Consider the following 19,159-nt stretch of genomic DNA (forward strand, 5'->3'; position numbering starts at 1 on the left):
CATGATGGCACTGAGGGAGTGGTAATTGGTCAGATTTTAAGTATTCCCCCCTGAGAGAACTGGGTATAGCTGAGCAATTTTCCACATTGCCAGGGAGATGTCAGAGTTGAACTTGGAATGAAACAGCTTCCCCAGTGACACGGCTTGTTGTGCAGCACAAGTCTTCAGTCTTATTGCAGGAATGGGGTCAGGGCCAATTGCCTTTGCCGTAGTCTACTTTGTTCAGCCGTTTGTTCATGTCACGCGCAGTGAATCAAATTAATTGAAGACTGGCATCTGTGATTCTTTTGGCGTCATGATGAGGGTGAGGTGGATCATCCACTCAACACTTCTGGCTGAGGATGGAGCAGATACTGCATCCTTGACATTTACATTGAGTTACAGAGCTGTTCCATTACTTAGGATGGAGATATTTGTGGATCTCTCTTCGACAATGAGCTGTTTCATGGTCCATCGACATTTATGACTGAATGTGGCAGGACTGTTGGTCTGTTGGCCACGGGTGAATTGCACCCTGTCTATCAGATGTCAGTTCTACTGTTTGGAATACATGCAGTCAGTTGTGGTAGTTTCAGCGGGTTGCCAACAGCTTTAGGCACACATGGTTGTGAAACTGGCATGTTCACTCATACAGCACTGAAACATAGATTGGCTTGGTGGTAATGGTAGTCTGATGGATTATCCCAGGCAAAAAGTTACAGATTGTGGTTGAATATAATTCTGCTCCTGCTCCTGCTGTGTTTGACAGCACCACATCAATGTCAGGAATTTTATGTTTAAGAAAGTTCAGGAAGTTAGATCATTGAAAGCATTTACAGAGGATTTTTGACTTGGAAATAAATTTAGGAGAATGAAGAATTAATGCTAAATAATGAGTGACAGAGTCATCGACTGTAAGAGTCATAAAATATGCAAACAGACCCTTCCAACAATCCACACAGAATTAGCCAACACCGTTCAGTTTGGAAACTAAGACTATCAGTGAGCTGTACTCGGTCGGGCTTGGTTTGATGATGTTCTCCTTGAGCATGGCCTCCACCTCCTTTTGGACCTGTCTGGCTTTGAGAGGATTAAGCTGACATCGGTGTTGTTATATCAGAACAGTGTTCTCTGCGTCTACTTCGCGTACAATTGCATTACTCCTCCTCATGTGATTCTTACATATGTCCTCATAATGCAATAACAAACTTTTCAACTGCGTTCTATGCTCCTGAGACAGATAGTATATGAATCTGCCCCAACACTCAAGGACTTCTTCATTTTTAACATATTTTGACGCATATCAAAATCGACAACATTTGGATTCTATTCCTCACTCTGTCAGGCAGTAACAATTGTTTCTCCAGTTCTCCCTCTCCTCCACTTTTCAGGAGGGGACTTGCACGCTCATTTGTAATCCACATGAAGGGGTTTTCGAATCTGGGAATTGGCAACAGAGATGTTACTTTCATTACTGCCTGTGGTCAACCTACCATTTGGCATGTATGACACGCCTGCCAAAAGGTAACCACATCTTTGTGCATTGCAGGTCAATAAAAATGTTTTTGTCCCTTAGCTTGAGTCTTTCTACCCGAGATGGCCTACCACTGGTAGTTCATGTGCTACCCTAATGCTTCCCTTCTCTATGTTAGCGGCAAAACAATCCCGGTGCACTTTGGCACTTTCCTCCTCTGCGCTAACTTGCCATGGTCTACATTTCCGTCTTAGAATTCTATCTTTCAGACACTAACACTCAGGAATATCTTTGTCTTCTTTTCAGAGTACGCATCCACATAGATATCTTTTATCGTCTTGTCTGTCCGTTGCATGTCCCTTCGCCTTACAGGACTAAACACTTCTGTCTGACCCACTTCCTGTTCAAGTTTTCCCTGCACCATTACGTCAAACAGGTATCCACCAACTGAACCTCAACTCCTTCATCTTTGTCTTTAGAAAAAGTGCTTCATGCTGTGACTTATATCTGTGGGGCCGGGTTACTGTGCAGTCTGGGAAAATAGCAGAATACTTCTGTTTTAACTCCTCCGTTTCTTGGTCTTCCTTGGGCTTTTCCACAACAATCAGTGTCACTCCCAACTTGGACCCTGCTAAATCATTCCCAAGAATAAACTGGAATCCTGGAACTCACATTCTGTCAGTGACTCGTACTATTTCCTTTAATACTTCCACTCGTGCAAGTGGCTTAGCTTCTTTTATCACATCTTTTCCTACAATGCCTTTCCGAACGACCAGCACTGTGACCTTACGTATCCCACCTTATGACAGTGATATAAATTGTCCTAGTGCCCTTCTGAAACCACCGGCACTGTCATTTTCCATGTCCCACTCTATTACAGTGAAAATACCTGAGGCCTTTCACCTTATGCCCACTCTCTTTGGCATCTTCTTTAACCTGTGATAAACTCTTTTCCTCTACTCTTTCTTTAAAATCGTGTAGCATCTCCACTATTCCCAAATTCAATCCCTCGCAGGACGAAATTTTGTTTGGAAGCTTGTCCTTTACAGCAAAATGTATTCATCTGCTAATTGTTCTGCCCTTCTCAATTCCTGAACTTTCTGCTCCTCCATGTGAATTCTTATTATCTCTGGAAATGAGTTTTTCAATATCTTCAGCAGAATATCCTTCATTACAGCCTCATAGGTCATATTTATCTTTAAAGCAACCATCCATCTATCAAAATGCCTATATTTAATTCTTTAAAACTCAACCAAAGTCTGACCGGTTTACTTCCTAAAGTTTATGAACTGCAGTCTACATGCCTCTGGTACCAATTCGTGAGCACTTAAAATAGATTGTTTGACATCTTCCGGGTCTCTTGACCCCTCGTCTGACAGCGGGGCAAATATCTCACTCGCCCTGCCTGCCAGTTTAGTCTGAACTAACATTACCCATAATCACTTGGACAATTCCATCTGCCTAGCCAAGTTTTCAATGGAACAACGAAGGCTTCAAAATCTTTCTTATCAAAATGTGGCAGAGTTTTGACATAGCTGTATGTATCACCAAATACCCTTTTAGTCTCTATACTGATATCTTGACTTTTTTGACTAAATCGCAACTTCTTAAGTTCAAATTCTCGCTCTTTTTGCTCAACTAAAAACCTTCTCTCCCTTTTTTCTCCATTTCTTCTCTCTTTGCTCAGATACGAGCTTTCTCCTTCTCTTTTCCCCTCTCTCTTCTCTCTTGCTTTCTGTTTCTTCTCTCTCTATTTCTCTCTTCCTTTGTATATCTTTAAATTCCATTTTACTCAATTGCAATTTAAGTTTTTCTCACTGTACTGCACTTGTCTGGTTCTCTGACACACTGAGCATTTGAGTACTTCACTGACAACTTCAGCTTTGCTTTTGTCCTTGGTGAAATACAAATCTATGTTCTTTGCTAATTCTAAAGGTTTGGCCTTAATCTTTTTTTTCTAAACTTCCTTGGAAAAATTGAGAATCATCTTCAAACCCCTCTTAATTTTTTTAAGAGCCATTTCTCTCACTTTTAATTTAACCAATCACAAGTCATCGAAATTGAACAAGTTGTCTTACTGCCGTTTTATTTAAAGATCTCAAACATGAACGTGCAAATGTTTTAATATACGATGCTTTTTCTCATACCTCAAAACTATTCAAATCTGCCGAAATATCAGTATGGATCCGCCTAAACCTGTTAAACTCTCGGATGAAAGCCCCCAAACTGCTACAACACAGGGTTAACTACTCTCCTATGTTAAACCAGCCACACAGTAACCGTTTACCCCATGCCATAATATCTTAAGTGTCGAGAGGCAAAGATCCATTTACAGAGTCACTACGTAAAGCTAAATTAAAAATTTTGTTATTTAAGTCCAACAGAGAATAATAAAATAAACAACTATTTAAACTTCCCTTGGGTTAAACGTATCTTCAGCTGAAATTGTGTTGCTGGAAAAGCGCAGCAGGTCAGGCAGCATCCACGGAACAGGAGATTCGACGTTTCAGGCATATGCCCGAAACGTCGAATCTCCTGTTCCTTGGATGCTGCCTGACCTGCTGCGCTTTTCCAGCAACACATTTTCAGCTCTGATCTCCAGCATCTGCAGACTTCACTTTCTAAACGTATCTTCAACCTCTCACTCTACAATACTGGTCTGATGAAACAAAAACCCCAATAAAGGTTTCCAAAAACTACAATCATGTTTCAAAACCAGTCAGATTTGTCGATTCTCGTTTGTAGTTTTTCTCTGTAGATTTTACTCACGGTCGGCTTTGATGTTCTGCGGTGCAAATTTCTTAAAGACAGGTGCCTTCAGGAAGCTGTTCAACTCGCAGTCTATCTTTGTGGATGTCTTTAGCAGTTCTCCCCCTAAATGTTCAAAATGTCCGGTTTTATGCCACAAAACATCGGATCATTTCATTGATATTGATGCCATCAAATACATTATATTTCAATCTCGATTTGATTTCAGTGTGTTGGTGCATAATTTAAACTGTCTAGCTGAATTTGAATTTGTTTTTCTTCCATGGCAATGCAGCATCACTCTTGAATTCACAGTCAAATGTTACATTTCAACTTCTTTCAGAACACGTTGTGCTAGCTTCCTGTCACCCTTAACCGTGTAGTATACCTCTACACCTTCATAACAAAATCTTTTTGCTGCCCTGCATAGCTTTTCATAAATTTGACCAACTTAGTAAGTTCACATAAAATAATTTTCTATTCCAAAAAGATCCATTTTCTCTCATCTTTCCTTTACTTATTTCCTTTCCAGTTATCATTCCAATTACTTACAATGTTACTGTCATTCTTCGACAAAGTATTACATTGTGTTTGTGTGTACATATGTGTGTGTGTGCCTGTGTGTGTGTGTGTGTGTGTGTGTGTGTGTGTGTGTTTGCTTGTGAATAATCATCTTTAATTTTACCTAGACGAAAGAATGAGATGTAATCACACCCATATGAATGTTTCCAAGCTTTCTGATACCAAAGAAGATGTAAAGAAATCATCTCCTTTATTCATTGATTGGGAAAATGAACAAAGTACGTTCATGGGCCAAAGAGAAGTTATTTACTGAACCTTTACTGGGGGTCATCGAACGACCAGATATTTAGTTTCTCCTGAGAGTTTCAATTCAGCTTTGTTTCAAGTCTGAGTTGTATTTTTTTTTTCAAAATGCAATCATCATCGGTGACAAAACCAGAAATTGCTGGAAATGCTCAGTAGTGTTGGCAGTATCTGTTGTGAGAATGCAGATTCAACATTGCATAGCGGAATGGGTCAGGGTTATTTAATTTTTGCCAATAGTGTTCAGCGATGTGCCGGTTAGGTACATTGGTCATGGGTAAATGCAGAGTAACAGAGTAGGATAATGGATCAGGGTGATTTACTCTTCAGAGGGGCAGCATGGATGTGATGTGTGAAATGGCCGGCTTCCTCATTGTAGGAATTCTATGATTCTATGATTTCTTCATAAAAAGGGCAATCGGTGCCAGGATCAAGAATGTCTCCGAGCATGCTCAGGCATATTGAATTGGGAGGGGAAGCAGCCAGCGATCATCGTTCACATTGGTATCAATGACACAGGTAAGAAGAACGGAAGGTTGAAAGGTCCTGCAAAGAAAGTTCCGGTACTTAGAAGTAAGGAAAAATGCAGGTTCTCCAGGGTTGTATTCTTGGGATTACTTCCCGTGCACCTGGAAGTGAGACAAGGATGAGGAAGATAGTCGAGTCTGGGAGGAGGGGTTCTGGTTATTGGATGCTTCGGATTGCTTTCAGGTCAGGTGGGAACTGTACAAAAATGAAAGTGTGCGCCTTATGTGGAGGTGCCCCAACATCCTGGAAGGGAGATGTGATCGTGCAACTCAGGAGGCTGGGGACCAAAGCAGCAGGTCAGAAACTGAACAGAAAGTAGATGGTGGTCGAATGAACAGGCAGGGCCGGTACAATGACCATGCTGAGGGTAAGAATCATAACAATTACAAAATATGAGTAGAAAGTTGGAGTAAATTATAGGCTCACTGTTTTGGGGGATCAATAAATACGGATGGAGAGCCTGTGCACAAAAGTATTTAAAAAAGACATATCAATGAAACTTATGTAAAAACAATACTTTTACCTAAAAGCGTGCAGTATTTGGAATAAAATTAATGAACTGTCAGCTCAAACAGAGATAAATAGATATGGCATGGTGGGAATTACTGAAACGTGATTACAGAAAGGTCAGGGCTGGGGTGTTAAATGTCAACGGGTACACAGTATTCAGACAAGGAGGAACAGCAGATGGAGTGCCTGTATTGGTCAAGCATAATGTCAAGGCTGTATTAAGAAATAATATTAACACGTTGGACAAAAATGATGAATCAGTCCGGTTCGAAATAGAACACATTAAAAGAAACCCATTGGGGGGACAATTTCCAGCCCACAAACCCCCATACCGGCAAACTACTTTCAAAGTAGGGAATAGCATGATCCAGGGAATAATGATGGCTTGAGACAAGGGCACACGAGTGATTATGGGTAATTTGAATATGCATATTGACTGGATTAATCAACTTGCAAGTGGAGACACAAAGAACCTCTCATCGAATCTATGAGGGATTACTTATTCGATTAACATGACATGGAACCAACCAGAGAACCGACTTTGGTATTACGTAATGAGGAAGGAGTGATAAATCAGATTGTCGTAAGAATCATCTGAGAAAGATTGGGACAGCATGCTGGAGGTTCATATTCAGATTGAAACAGTGAATACCGTCAAATACGAGAGGTTTAGTGCTGGGCAATGACAACTTTACTAGCCTGATGAAGCGATTTGCCCAAGTGGACTTGACAAAAACATTAAATGGCAGGACAGTTGAATAACAGTGGTAACTACTTCGGGAGATAATCAAAATACCTCAATTGAAGTGAAATCCTTAGTGGATAAGGAATTGTAAAAAGATGAAAAATGATCCATAGCTTAACAAGGCAGTCGACAATAACACGACAGTGATGGCCTGATGGTATTATCGCCGACTGCTCATCCAGATGATGTTCTGGGGACTCGGGGTCAAATGCTGTCACGGTAGATGGCAGCATTTAAATTCAATATGAGCCTGAAATTAAGAGTCTATTGATGATCTTGAAAGCATTGTTCATATTTAGAAACAGCCATATATTTCACGAGTGTCCTCTAAGGACGGAAACCATCATTCTTACCAGGTGTCACCTATCTATGACTTCAAACCCACACAAATTTGGTTGATTCTTAACTGCCCTCCAGGGATGGACAATAAATGCTGTCTAACCGAGCAGCGCCCTCATCCTATGAATAAATTAAAGAAAAACCCGTTAAATGCCAGGAAACGGTTACTAAAAACATCAAAATGGCTATGAAACAAAATTAGTAGAAAGCATAAGAATTGATAAATAACATTTCCCCCAGAAGACAAAAAATAAAAAAAAAGTTAAAATTAAATATTGGCGTCTTAGAGGATGAAAACTGAGAGATAACAATGGTAAACTCAGAAATGGCATAGGAAAGAACAAAACTTCCTGTTTTCACGTTTTGTAAAGGTTTCTTCTTTAACGCTGTGAAAGTTTGTTTATGTTTCGAAAAATTAAACGTTTTTTTTAAAAAAATAAGGAGTTGTGCCTTCATTACGTAGAGTCCAGTCTGTTTTCAGCTCAGGAGAAGACTTTTCTTCCAGAAACATATTGAAGATAAATAGTTATATTGAGTTAATTAGCTAAAGGGTTGATTGTCTCTAATTTTTATATTTTTGATGTATATATGTTTTCTTCCATTTTAACATTATTATCTATAGGTAATGAAAGGTAACATATAAATAAGGTGTTGTGAAAATTCCTGCTTTTAGGCATAATGCTATTTATGCCACAGAGAGGATGGCAAGAAGATTTAGAAAAAAAGTACTACTCAGCAAAGCAGTCAGATAAAAGGTGAGTGTCAGGAAAGATAAGAAGGTAGTTCAAACGTCTCCACGGACCATTCCTCTATCAAAAAGATTTTCACTTTTTGGAACTGGTGAAGAAGGTAGTCTTTCTGAGGAAAATGGAAGAGCCGTCAGTTACTGGACTGTTGGAACGATTTTTATATTAGGCAGAATTAGAGAAGATTTAGGAGAATTATTGCTAAAGTGGGCTTTTCAGTCAGAGACATCAGCAGGAGATTCTGTGGCAGTGAGCATGAGTTGAGGATGGTTTGTGCTAGGCTTAAGAATGACTCTAAACGTTTCAAGCACATTGTTAAACGTGATATTGAGTAGTCATAAATTGTTGTGCATATTTTTAGGAACGACATTTTTTACAGAAAAGTTTAAAGCAGTCCAGAGTGAATTTAAGAGGCGAGGTAGATTAAAAATAAAATTTTAACAGTAGTAATTTGTGGTTTACTCCCAATGCCAAGCCCAACCAGTGGCGGAACGAAAGGTTAAAGGAGAAAAACCAATGGCTGAAGAGTTGGGTTGTGGTTGAGGGATTTAGATTTTTGAGAAATTGGAATGTAGTTTGGAATAGAAACACATGTACAAAAAGTATTTGTCTAATCTAAAGTGGAAATGTACCAATATCCTAGCAGGGAGATATATTCACTCTATATAGGGAGACATTGTATTGATAGAGAAGGCAAGGGGGTTATTCTAATTGACAGTGTTAATGGACGGATGGATGGAGAAGGTTAGGAATGTGATTAGAGCACGTCCGTTAGAAAGGAAAGATGAGAGAGTTAGAGTATACAGTAATTCTTAAGCAGTAAGTTGCATTTTTTCCAATGTAAGGGATCTTATGGGGAAGGTTGATGAACTCAGGGCATATTTAAGAACATAGGATTAAGATATTATATTTATTACTGAGCGTTAATGAAGAGGTGTTCAAGTCGATAGTGTGGTGCTGGAAAAGCACAGCAGGTCAGACAGCACCGGAGGAGCAGGAAAATCGAGGTTTCGGGTAAAAGTCCCTCATCAGGAAAGGGCTGTTGAAGGCCTTTTGCTCAAAACGTTGATTTCCCTATTTCCCGGACGCTGCCTGGCATGCTGTGCTTTTCCAGCACCATACTCTCGACTCTAATTTCCACATCTGCAGTCCTCACTTTCGCCAGAGAGATGTCCAAGACTGTCAATTCAATGTTCCAGATGATAGGTGTCATAGAATGGATAGAAAAAGTGGAATACGGTGGCTGGAGTGAGGGAGGCCTGCCGTTTTAGATTAAGGGATAAATCATTGGTGTAACTGGAGAATTTGTTTCTCAAAAATCATCAGGTAAAATACATGGGTAGTGTTAAAAATAAAGTTAAGATCACTTTGAAGAGATTGCACTATATGCTCATTTGTGACAAATCGTCCAATGAAAATATATTGATAGATATTATAAAAAAGAAAGGAAAGAGTATGTTAAAGTTGTTGCACCATATACTCGCCAACAATAAGAAACAAATTGAGAAACAGACATGCACGGAGATCTCGGATATATGGGGGCTTATGCCCGAAACGTCGAATCTCCTGTTCCTTGGATGCTGCCTGACCTGCTGCGCTTTTCCAGTAACACATTTTCAGCTCAGATCTCGGATATATGTAAGCTTAATAAGGTTGTAGTACGGGGATTTAAATTTTCTAAAAAAAAATTGGGACAACCATAGTGTTAAAGGGTTGAATCATGAAGAATGTGTCAAACGTGTCAAAGAAAATTTTCTTCATCAGTACGTGGGTCATCCTAATAGAAAAGGAGCAAAACGAGACCTGTTTTTTTTAAATAGGCAGGGCAAGCGACTGAAGTAAACATGGGGGAATACGTTGGTTCTTGCAATCATAACTTAGTGGAAAATAATATGCCTTCCATTAATATTATCTTTTTCATTGGAGTACCATAATAGTTAATGGAATGGGACAAGGACTGTCCAAGTTTGATGGGAGTAGACGTTTCGCAGGTAAAATAATTTCTGGCAAGGGGAAGCATTCAACAGTCTGACGACGTGAGTTCAGAAGCATTATATTCCTGTTAGAGTGAAGGATAAAGTTAGTAAGGTTAAGGAACCATGGATGACTAAAGTTATTGAGGTTCTACTCAAAAATAAAAGACAGACTTACTTTAGATGCAGATAACTTTATTGAATTGAATCTCATAATCAATATAAAGAGAGTGGGGCATCATTTTGAGAGAAATAAGGAAAGCCAAACAGAGTTTTGAGATAACAAGGGCAGATAATGTTAATGATAATTCAAAGATATTGTGCAACGACATTAACAGCACGACTTAACCAGGAGAGTGAGGCATCTCAAAGATCACGAAGGACATCTTTGTGCTGAACCCAGGAGATGGGGAATAAAATCATCCCATTCCTGGTGCAGCTGACAGCAGCAAACACACAGTACTGCCTGGACCCCGCAGTCATCCAGATTTAAATCTGTCTGCTATTTGTGAGCCGATTGACCCATTTGATCAAAATCGTTTTGTAATCTGAGGGGGTCTCCTCAGTTGTTGGCCCCAATCCTTTCTGTGTCATAGCGAATATCATATTAATTCCTTCCCTTACTCGTTAAATCATAACTTTTGATGAACAAGATTATTATACATTTTTATGGACCAGGCCTGACTCCTCAAAACATTTTAAGTAGGTCATCCAGACCGTGGATTTGCTAATTGTTGATGGTAAGTGTATACTGGATATTCCCAGAGTGAATTAGCTGGTCAGACTGCCGAGTTTTGAACAAAAAGAATTTAGTTTAAAAATATAAGTAATGAAACACAATCAACCGAATATAGAACACCTGGATAACTCATCCATCAGAACTGGCAGGCATTCCCAACTTAATGATACTGTTCCAAATTGCTTTCTACATTCCCAATAAACAAACCCCTTGGCACAAAGAGTAAAAATTACACAAACCAAGCTTACAGGTTACGAATTCAAAGGACAGAAGAACGGGGAGAGCGTCCAGTTTCAACAGTCACCCTGACTTAAATAAACTTCGAACTGACTGAACTGCGCAGGTGGAGAGCTGGCCACGACCCCTTGATTGAACCAGTTTTTTTTTTAAGACTTGAAAGCCTTCTTCTTGAGGTATTGCCAGTTCGGTATAAACCAAAGGACCCCAATGTGCTCTTCAAAATTGAGACATGTTGGAACCTTGGGTCGATTAGAATCTTTCTGAAAAAAAGGTCAAGCACAACATAACCTTGTGAAGGGATATATAAAACTGAATCATTGATATCCAAAGATGTCTTCAGTTCTCAAAATCACCAAAAGCAGTGGTTAGTACACAAAAACACACAAAAGCATTCATTTCTAAAAATGCAAACCTGGAGAGTTACATTCAAATTCAGTGTGTGATACACCTACCACTGAGTTTGCCAATCTGTCATTCAAGTTTCGACAATGCTTTAGCAATCATGTTTTCAAGACCTGCCATATGCTCAATTTTCAAGTTGTGTTGCTGAAATTACAGGCTCGAGCTAAAAAGACTCGCATTTTTGTCCTTAAATTTCTACAAAAGCTGCAATAGGTGATGATCAGTACTTACAGTTGTCTCAGATGCTTTGCTTATAAAATAAAAACAGAAATGTTGTCGTGCCAACACGAAGCTCAAAGTCTCTTTCTTAGCCGTTGAATATTTCTATCAATAAACGTTTAACTTGCTGGATAAATACCAGTAAGTCTTTCTATCTTCTCGTCGTCTTCCTGCAGGTGTGCAGCACCAACACCCACATCACTCACAATTATAGCCACCTTGAAAAGTTTTGCTTAATCAGATGTAGCTCATACCAAATGTAAGTTGCTTGTCCCACGTTCCCATAGAGAATTCCAACTCGGAATTGGATATGCATCCTTTTTTTGAACTGCTTTGACTTTGCGATAGTCCACACATAATCGTTGTGTACCATCTGGCTTCAGTACCATAACTTTGGGAGAGTTCCAGTCACTGTAACTCAGGTCGATTATGTCATCTTGGAGCATGTGTTCAATCTTCTTCTCTAACAGTACCAACTTTCGAGGATTATGCCTGTAAGGATGCTGCTTAATCGGAACAGCATGTCCTTTCTCTACATTATGCACAATTAGGTAATATTTCCCGTTTAATTTCCTCATATCTCCCCATATAATACTGACAGCTCTATCAGGTCATTTCACTTTTTTTTTTCCTCAGTCAGGTTACTCAAAAATTTATCCCAATTTCAGACAACTTCTGTTTTGTCCACTTCAATTTGAGAAACGTTCAATTCAGAATCCTCTGAACTTGGTTTTTCCTTCTATACTGTAATCATTAACGTCTTCTCCTGTTGTTCTCCTTCCCTGTCGAAAAAGCTTTTGAGCATATTCACATGACATACACTGTGAGATTTCTTTCTGTTTGGAGTCGCTATCAAGTGGTTAGCCTCACTCAATATTTTTTGTATTTGAAAAGGTTCACCAGTCTTTCCTTTTCAAGATTCACCCATGACTGGAAGTAACATACATACTTTATCCCTGATAGCAAAACTGCAAATTTTTGATTTCTTGTCTACTTCCTGTTTAGGTGTATTCTGCAATACTTCTAAATATCATCTAACCAACTCCCCAACGCTTTGTAATCATTCCAGAAAATTTGAGACATAGTCCAATAGTGTGGACTTTTTCTTCTGATGTATTAATTACTCCTGAATCAAATTTAACGGGCCTACCCTTAATAAGCTAATTAAAATGGACAGAATTTTGGTCAATTCATTTTGTGCATCTATGATCACAAAAAGCAGAAATGGAATTCCCCTATCCCAATCAGCTGGATAATCCTTAACATAAGCATTCAACATGATCTTTAAAGTTTGATGTCTCCTTTCTCGTCCTCTCTGCGATTTTAGATGGTTCACAGTAGCATCGAATTGATTTATTACAGAGCTGCCCTTAACTTCCCTGAACTGTTTGGATGTGAAGTTTGAACTTTGGTCGCACTGTATCTCTATTGGTAGTCTGTATATATTTTGAAAAAAGAGTATTTCCTCTACAATCCTTTCCGCTGTGATGTTGCATAATGCAATAGCCTCTGGAAATGTCGTAGATACATCCATTATTGTGAACAAATACTGATTCACACTTATTGTGTTTGATATAGGGGACCAAACCAATCATTTAATCTCTTGTAAAAGGTTCCTCAACTGCAGAAATAGCTATTAAAGATGCATGTTTTATTAATACCTGTGATTGTGTAATTACCTGATGTGTATTTCATGTGTGACAAAATTCAACAACATGCTGGTGCAATGTAGGCTAGTAAGAATGCCTTCTATTTTAGACTGTGTTTTCCTTCCTCCGAAATGATCTCCATGTGTAATTCATGCTTCAGTTGCAACTCCTCCTTTCTGTATGCCATTTGCAATTCAATTTGATGAAATTCTGTCCATTTCTCATCTCCTTCAGTATGTGATAGTTTCCATTTCCTCATGCAGACAGCCATTTTTAAGGTAATAACACTCAGGGATGCATCAGAATTCCTAATGTATATGCCCTTTTGATACAACTACTTAAAAATTTCATCTTCTGCTGTAACTCAAATGGTTTAGCTGAACTAAACATGTTTGCATGATCACCAATTTTCTCCTGTTTTGTCTCAACTATCTGATGGAACGAAATCTCTCCTAATGCCACTTCAGCTTACTTTGCTTTACATTTTTTAGTCTCTCCTGTTTGAACTCGTGACACTGGGACTTTGTTACCCCACATTCAGAAAAGATTCCCAGATAAGGCATTGCTTCATTTGGCTGTGTCTCCACTGGCTTTTAACCAGAGCAGGCAGCACTCCTATCCGTGAATCGGCTGCATACTTTGCAAGGAGAAATTGTATTTCTGGAGCTGAGAGTTTGTCCAGTACTCCCATCACAATTTCTTCACTCTTCACTGGACACTTTACCCTCGGTTAACATAACTGTGTGCTTTTTTTTTGTCTCACAGTGAATTCCCTTTAATAGTACCTTTTCCAGAAATAGTCCCTCAGGAGGATATATCTCCTCATCTTTCAGCATCACCGTCTGAGAAGATCCGGTGTCCCTTAATATTGCATCCTCTGTACGTGCTACCTCTGGCCTATGTGAATAAACTTTCCCCTTGAAGGTATATTTTATAAGCAGATTCGGCACTTTCTCCTTGACCAACCTCCGATCAGCTTGTACACTCTGATGCAGCTATATCACCTCTACCGTGCTTTCTGTTACCACTCCAACAAAACTCCCAGGCTTGTCCTGTTTTCCTACATTTTTTTTCCTAGCGCACAAACAGAGTGGTTTCCTGTGACCTAATTTATTGCAATGAAAACAGCAGAGTTTATTAAATTCTTTGCCCTCTTCTCGGGTTTCCTTTTTACCCCTGTGGTAAAATATCCTTATGATCTTCACTGAGATCTACATATCCATCTCCACGTGAGGATTTCTCCTTGCCCAGTTTACTTCTTTCATGGACTGAAATTGATTCTAAAAAGTCATACTTGTTGTATGGACCAATTCATAATCATCAGCCACTTCAGCTGCTAACCTTGCTGATTTAGTTATCTGCTCTTCCACATGAGTTTGCACTACTTCAGGCAGCGAAGTTTTGAATTCCTCCAAAATAGTTACTCTCTGAGTGTATCATAAGTTTGTTTGATTTTTAATGTTCTTATCCATCTAACGAAATTACTTTGTTTGATCATTTCAAACTCAATATACCTTTGAGCCGAGCCACTCCTCAGATTCCTGAAATGTTGTCTATCGGCTTATGGAACAAGTTCATGGGCAGTTTCTTTACATCCTGATACTCCCCAGATCCCTAAGCTTACCTTCAGCCTTCATTTCCATCCTTTTAAGCTGACTTTCCATTCTAAATGTCCATCTCTGAAACTCAAAAGCGCTCTCTTTTTCTTTTTTCTCCTACTAAACATTTGTTTTATTTATTTTCTTTTTTCTCTTTCCTGGATTCATCCTATTCATCCTCTTTCTTTCTCTTCGAATTTTTGTCGCAATGCAAACTGCTTCATTTCTGCATCTAACACAAGCTGGTTTATTTGCGATGGAAGTTTAATCATCTGTACAGATCCTGATGGAGTTTCCAGCAAGTTTCAAATGCAGAGCTTCTGCTGCAATCATCACATGTTTCCACACATTAGGAGGCAGCTTCAACTGCATCTTGTCTACTAATTCCCGCAGCTTGGAATTACGTGCATCTTGTAAAATTCCAAGGTCAATTCTTTCACCTCCAAAACATCCTTGGCTCCTGCAAGAGCTATTGCTATCTGAAGCTCTGTTTACCAAGCCAAATCAACACACAAAATAAGAGACATTGACACTTGCCACTCGCTGCCTAAATCCTGCAATGGTCCCCCAATCTGTTCTGGACCAGACCCAACGCCTCAAAAACATTTTAAGCAAGTAGTCCAGACCGCAACTTTATTTTTTGTTAAAGGTAAGTGTAGAGTGGATATTCTCAGAGTGAATTAGCTGGTCAGACTGCAGTATTTTAAACAAACATTATTTATTTCCCAAATTACAGCATGAAGTGCACGAAATAAAGCTAGAATAGCCGAACAACTTATCCTATCCAATCGACAGGCTATCCCGACGTAAGGATGCTGCACCAAAATACTTGCAACAATCGCAATAAACAAACCCCTTAGCACAAACAGTAAATCTGACACAAAATACTTGCAGGCCATGAGATCAGAAGTGCAGAAGGAGGGTGTGAGCATCCAATTTCAACCGTGACTCTGACTCAGCTAGCCCCCAAACTGAACAGACCTGCCCAGCAACAGAGCTGGCTACATCCTCTTGATTATGCAGGGTTTTTTTTAAAAGACTTTAGGCGTTTGTCCTGAGCCACTACCTGTTATGTATAAACGAAAGGACGCCAATAATCCTTTTTAAAAATCAGCCATATTGGAATGTTGGGTCATTTAGAAACCTCTAAAAAAAATCGAGAGCAACATAACCCTGTAAACGTACGAGCTTTGTGACAACATGCCACATTTGGCTTTGAAATGAATTCAAAAAATGACGTGTTTGTAAGTTTATGTAAAACAGTGCTGAAGGGCATTGTGTGTTGAAGATACAACATTGTCTACTTAGAGCAATTAGAAGAATGTCCAAATATATTCACACTTCCTGTGTATGGTCAGGGCAAATATGCCCACTGTAAATCCATTGGCTGGCTCCTGTTCCAGTGAAGGAGACATCAGTATGGTAACTGCATCTAGATTGTGTATTTTTGGGGTGGTGGTGATGGGAGGCTCAGGTGGTTATAACATTGCAAACGGACAACACAGCAAAATCATCTAACTTGTGATAGGAAAACATCCTCAGTGTCCCTCACAACTAACGTCACGACAGCAGTTGGTGATGGGAGATGTGACCAATCGCCAGTTATGCCAACACTTAATCTAGTCCGGTTCTTATTGTGAACGGAAGGTATCATACTGAAAGGAGATAAATGGATTTGTGTGTTCAGTGACTGTGATTGATGGCAGTCTCCATGGATCCTAACTTGGCACTGGATGGTATCCCTCTTCTGATAGTAAGGCGCTTCTTGCAATGCTTTATCCAATTGTAGAAGCAAATGCATCACCTCCAACACTAACAGGGATCAGCAGCTTCAGAGACAGGGAGAGGAGAGATAAACATCAGAGAATAGTCTGGAATGTTCCATTAATGGATCAGATTTTGAGAATTTTAGACTGAAATGCTGCAACAATGGACAGGAGTTTATGGTGGGGTCTTTCCTATTTTTCCTGGTCTGGGTTCACATTATCAGATCGGATATATTGGTGCACTGATGATTATTCGGGCCGACTACTATCCCATGCTCGCTATTGTTGGTGTGCCTGGTAAGTCTCTTCATTTCTATCCATTTATTAATCCCATAAATCATGGTGAACCTCATTGCTATTTCTGTTATCTACATTTGTCAAAGACAGAATTTTTTGTCTTCAGTTTCAAATACAAATTCCATTCATTACCATAAACTTCTGAACCGCCCAACAAGCCCTTCCTCACAAACATCTGAGAACAAGACTGTTATCAATCCCGAAGTACCTTTTGGACCCGAATTGATGTATTTCTCAGTATTCTCTCCATCACTAAACCTACCCACTGCCAGTTCCATAATATCAGCAGTCCCCACCTTGACGTCAGTGCGGGTACTAAATAAACCATTATCCATGCCTTGATGAAATTCAGACTTTACGGTCCAGTTCTCTTACAAGCACTCTTTCCGTTACAAATATGTCCATCACAACCTTTTTCTTGTCTCTCAAGTAAATCCATGACAGGGATAGTGTGTCAGAGAAGTGATGTCGGTGGAGATGTAATTCAGAGGCCCCGGTTACTGCTCAAAATACACTGTTTTAAATCCTACCTCAGATATGTCAGAACTTAAAATCAAATGACAGGAAATGGAATTAAAATATAATTTCACTAATATTACAATAACAGCACCAGCATTTTGTCAATACGTTTATCTATAGCACTGATGTCCTTTGGAATAGAAATAGAAATCTAGCGTTATTACCGGACTGTCTTAACACTGATGTGAGACCCACAACAATATGCTTGGCTCTATACCGCCTGAAGGAATGACCTCACAGTAAAGGGCAGTTAGTGAGGTCAATAAATGCTGCCCTTACCAGTGATACAGACATCCCATGTCATAACAACATTGAAGTTTAAATAAAACAGAGAATGTTGCAAGAGATCAGAAACAAAAAAGACTAACGAGAAGCTGCCACAGCAACTGATCAGACTTGGCTCCCTTGGGTCGAGAGAAAAATAGAATTGACATTTCGAGTCCGCTGACCTACCATCATAAATGAACACAGCTTGAAAATATTGTGATTGATGTTGGTGACAGGGATGTCTATTATGAAGGGGACAAGGTTTGAGTTGAACAGACAGAGAAAGAGAGGGATAAAAGAAAATAAGCAAACAAAGAGATTGAAGATGTTCAATTGGAATGGAAATACAAAAACTAGATTAATCTTATTTATTTTTTCTCCTGTTCCCATATTACTGAAAATCATGTACATGTAGGGTTTACATCAAAGTCCCTGTTTAAAGTGAGTTATGTCCCTTTGTCTGTCTTCCCTGAGTGTGATCATCTTCCTTTATTTATTCATGGGATGCTGGGCCTGTATGTAATTCCCCTTCCTCATTTTTGCCTTGAGAAAGTGTTGGTGAGCTGCCTTCCAGACCCACTGCTGTCTGTGGGCTGTAAGTAGTCAGTGCTGAGGTCCGTCCGGTTTCATTTCTTTGATGTTTGTATGTGAGTAATATAACTGAGCGGCTGGTTTGGCTGTTTCAAAAGGCAATTCAGAGTCAAATGCATTGCGGGATTCACATGTCAGCCCGACCAGCTGAAGGTGGTAAATTTCATTCTTGAAGAACATTAGAGTGTCAGGTAGGATTTTCTGATATTCGGCAATGGATCCATAGATTCATTTGATTTAATTGAATACAAATGCCACAATTTGTCATGGTGAGATTCGAATGCAGGGTGGGGATCAGCACCCGGGTCCTTGGATTAATAAGTTGGAGATAATACTGAGAGGACATCGACCTTCGCAGCATCTCCGACCATCTCAACTGGCAGTAGTGCTGTTGCTGTTTGTGTGGCTGTGCTTGAGACACACTTAGTCGCAAGGCTAAGGAATGAGATGGCAGAAAAACATACCATCCTTCTTAAATTTGTACTCATTAGAACGTTAGAGGATCAGAAGGGCCTTTGGCGAAATTGAGCTGGGTTCCTTGGTCAGGAATCACAATCAGAATTCATACCAGACAGCGAGTAATCAACACAGTAAATTGTATCCTGTCCTTCATTGCAAAATGTATCAAGAATAGGATGAAACACCTTCGTGCAGTGCAAGAATATTGTTGAGAAGGTACTTGGGGCACCGTACACAGATTATCTCTCCTTTATAAGGAATGATCACCTTGCCACAGAGAGCCAGTGTAAAGGAGTTTCACCATACTAACCCGTATGGTGATGGTATCATGAGGAGTCTGTGAAGGAAATAATCTGTATCACTACAAAAGAAAAATAAAATGTGATTACATTGAAACTTGAGAGTTATGGACCAAAACTCATTATTTTCAAAATAAAACATTGTCAGTGTTAACTAAAACATATGTTTTTTTTTGAATGTACATGTTTTCACATGGGCAAATATAATGAAAGAAAACGATTAGAAGAATGTGAGGGAAGCGTAGGG

Source organism: Hemiscyllium ocellatum, chromosome 38, assembly GCF_020745735.1.
Source record: "Hemiscyllium ocellatum isolate sHemOce1 chromosome 38, sHemOce1.pat.X.cur, whole genome shotgun sequence".
Lineage (NCBI taxonomy): Eukaryota > Metazoa > Chordata > Chondrichthyes > Orectolobiformes > Hemiscylliidae > Hemiscyllium > Hemiscyllium ocellatum.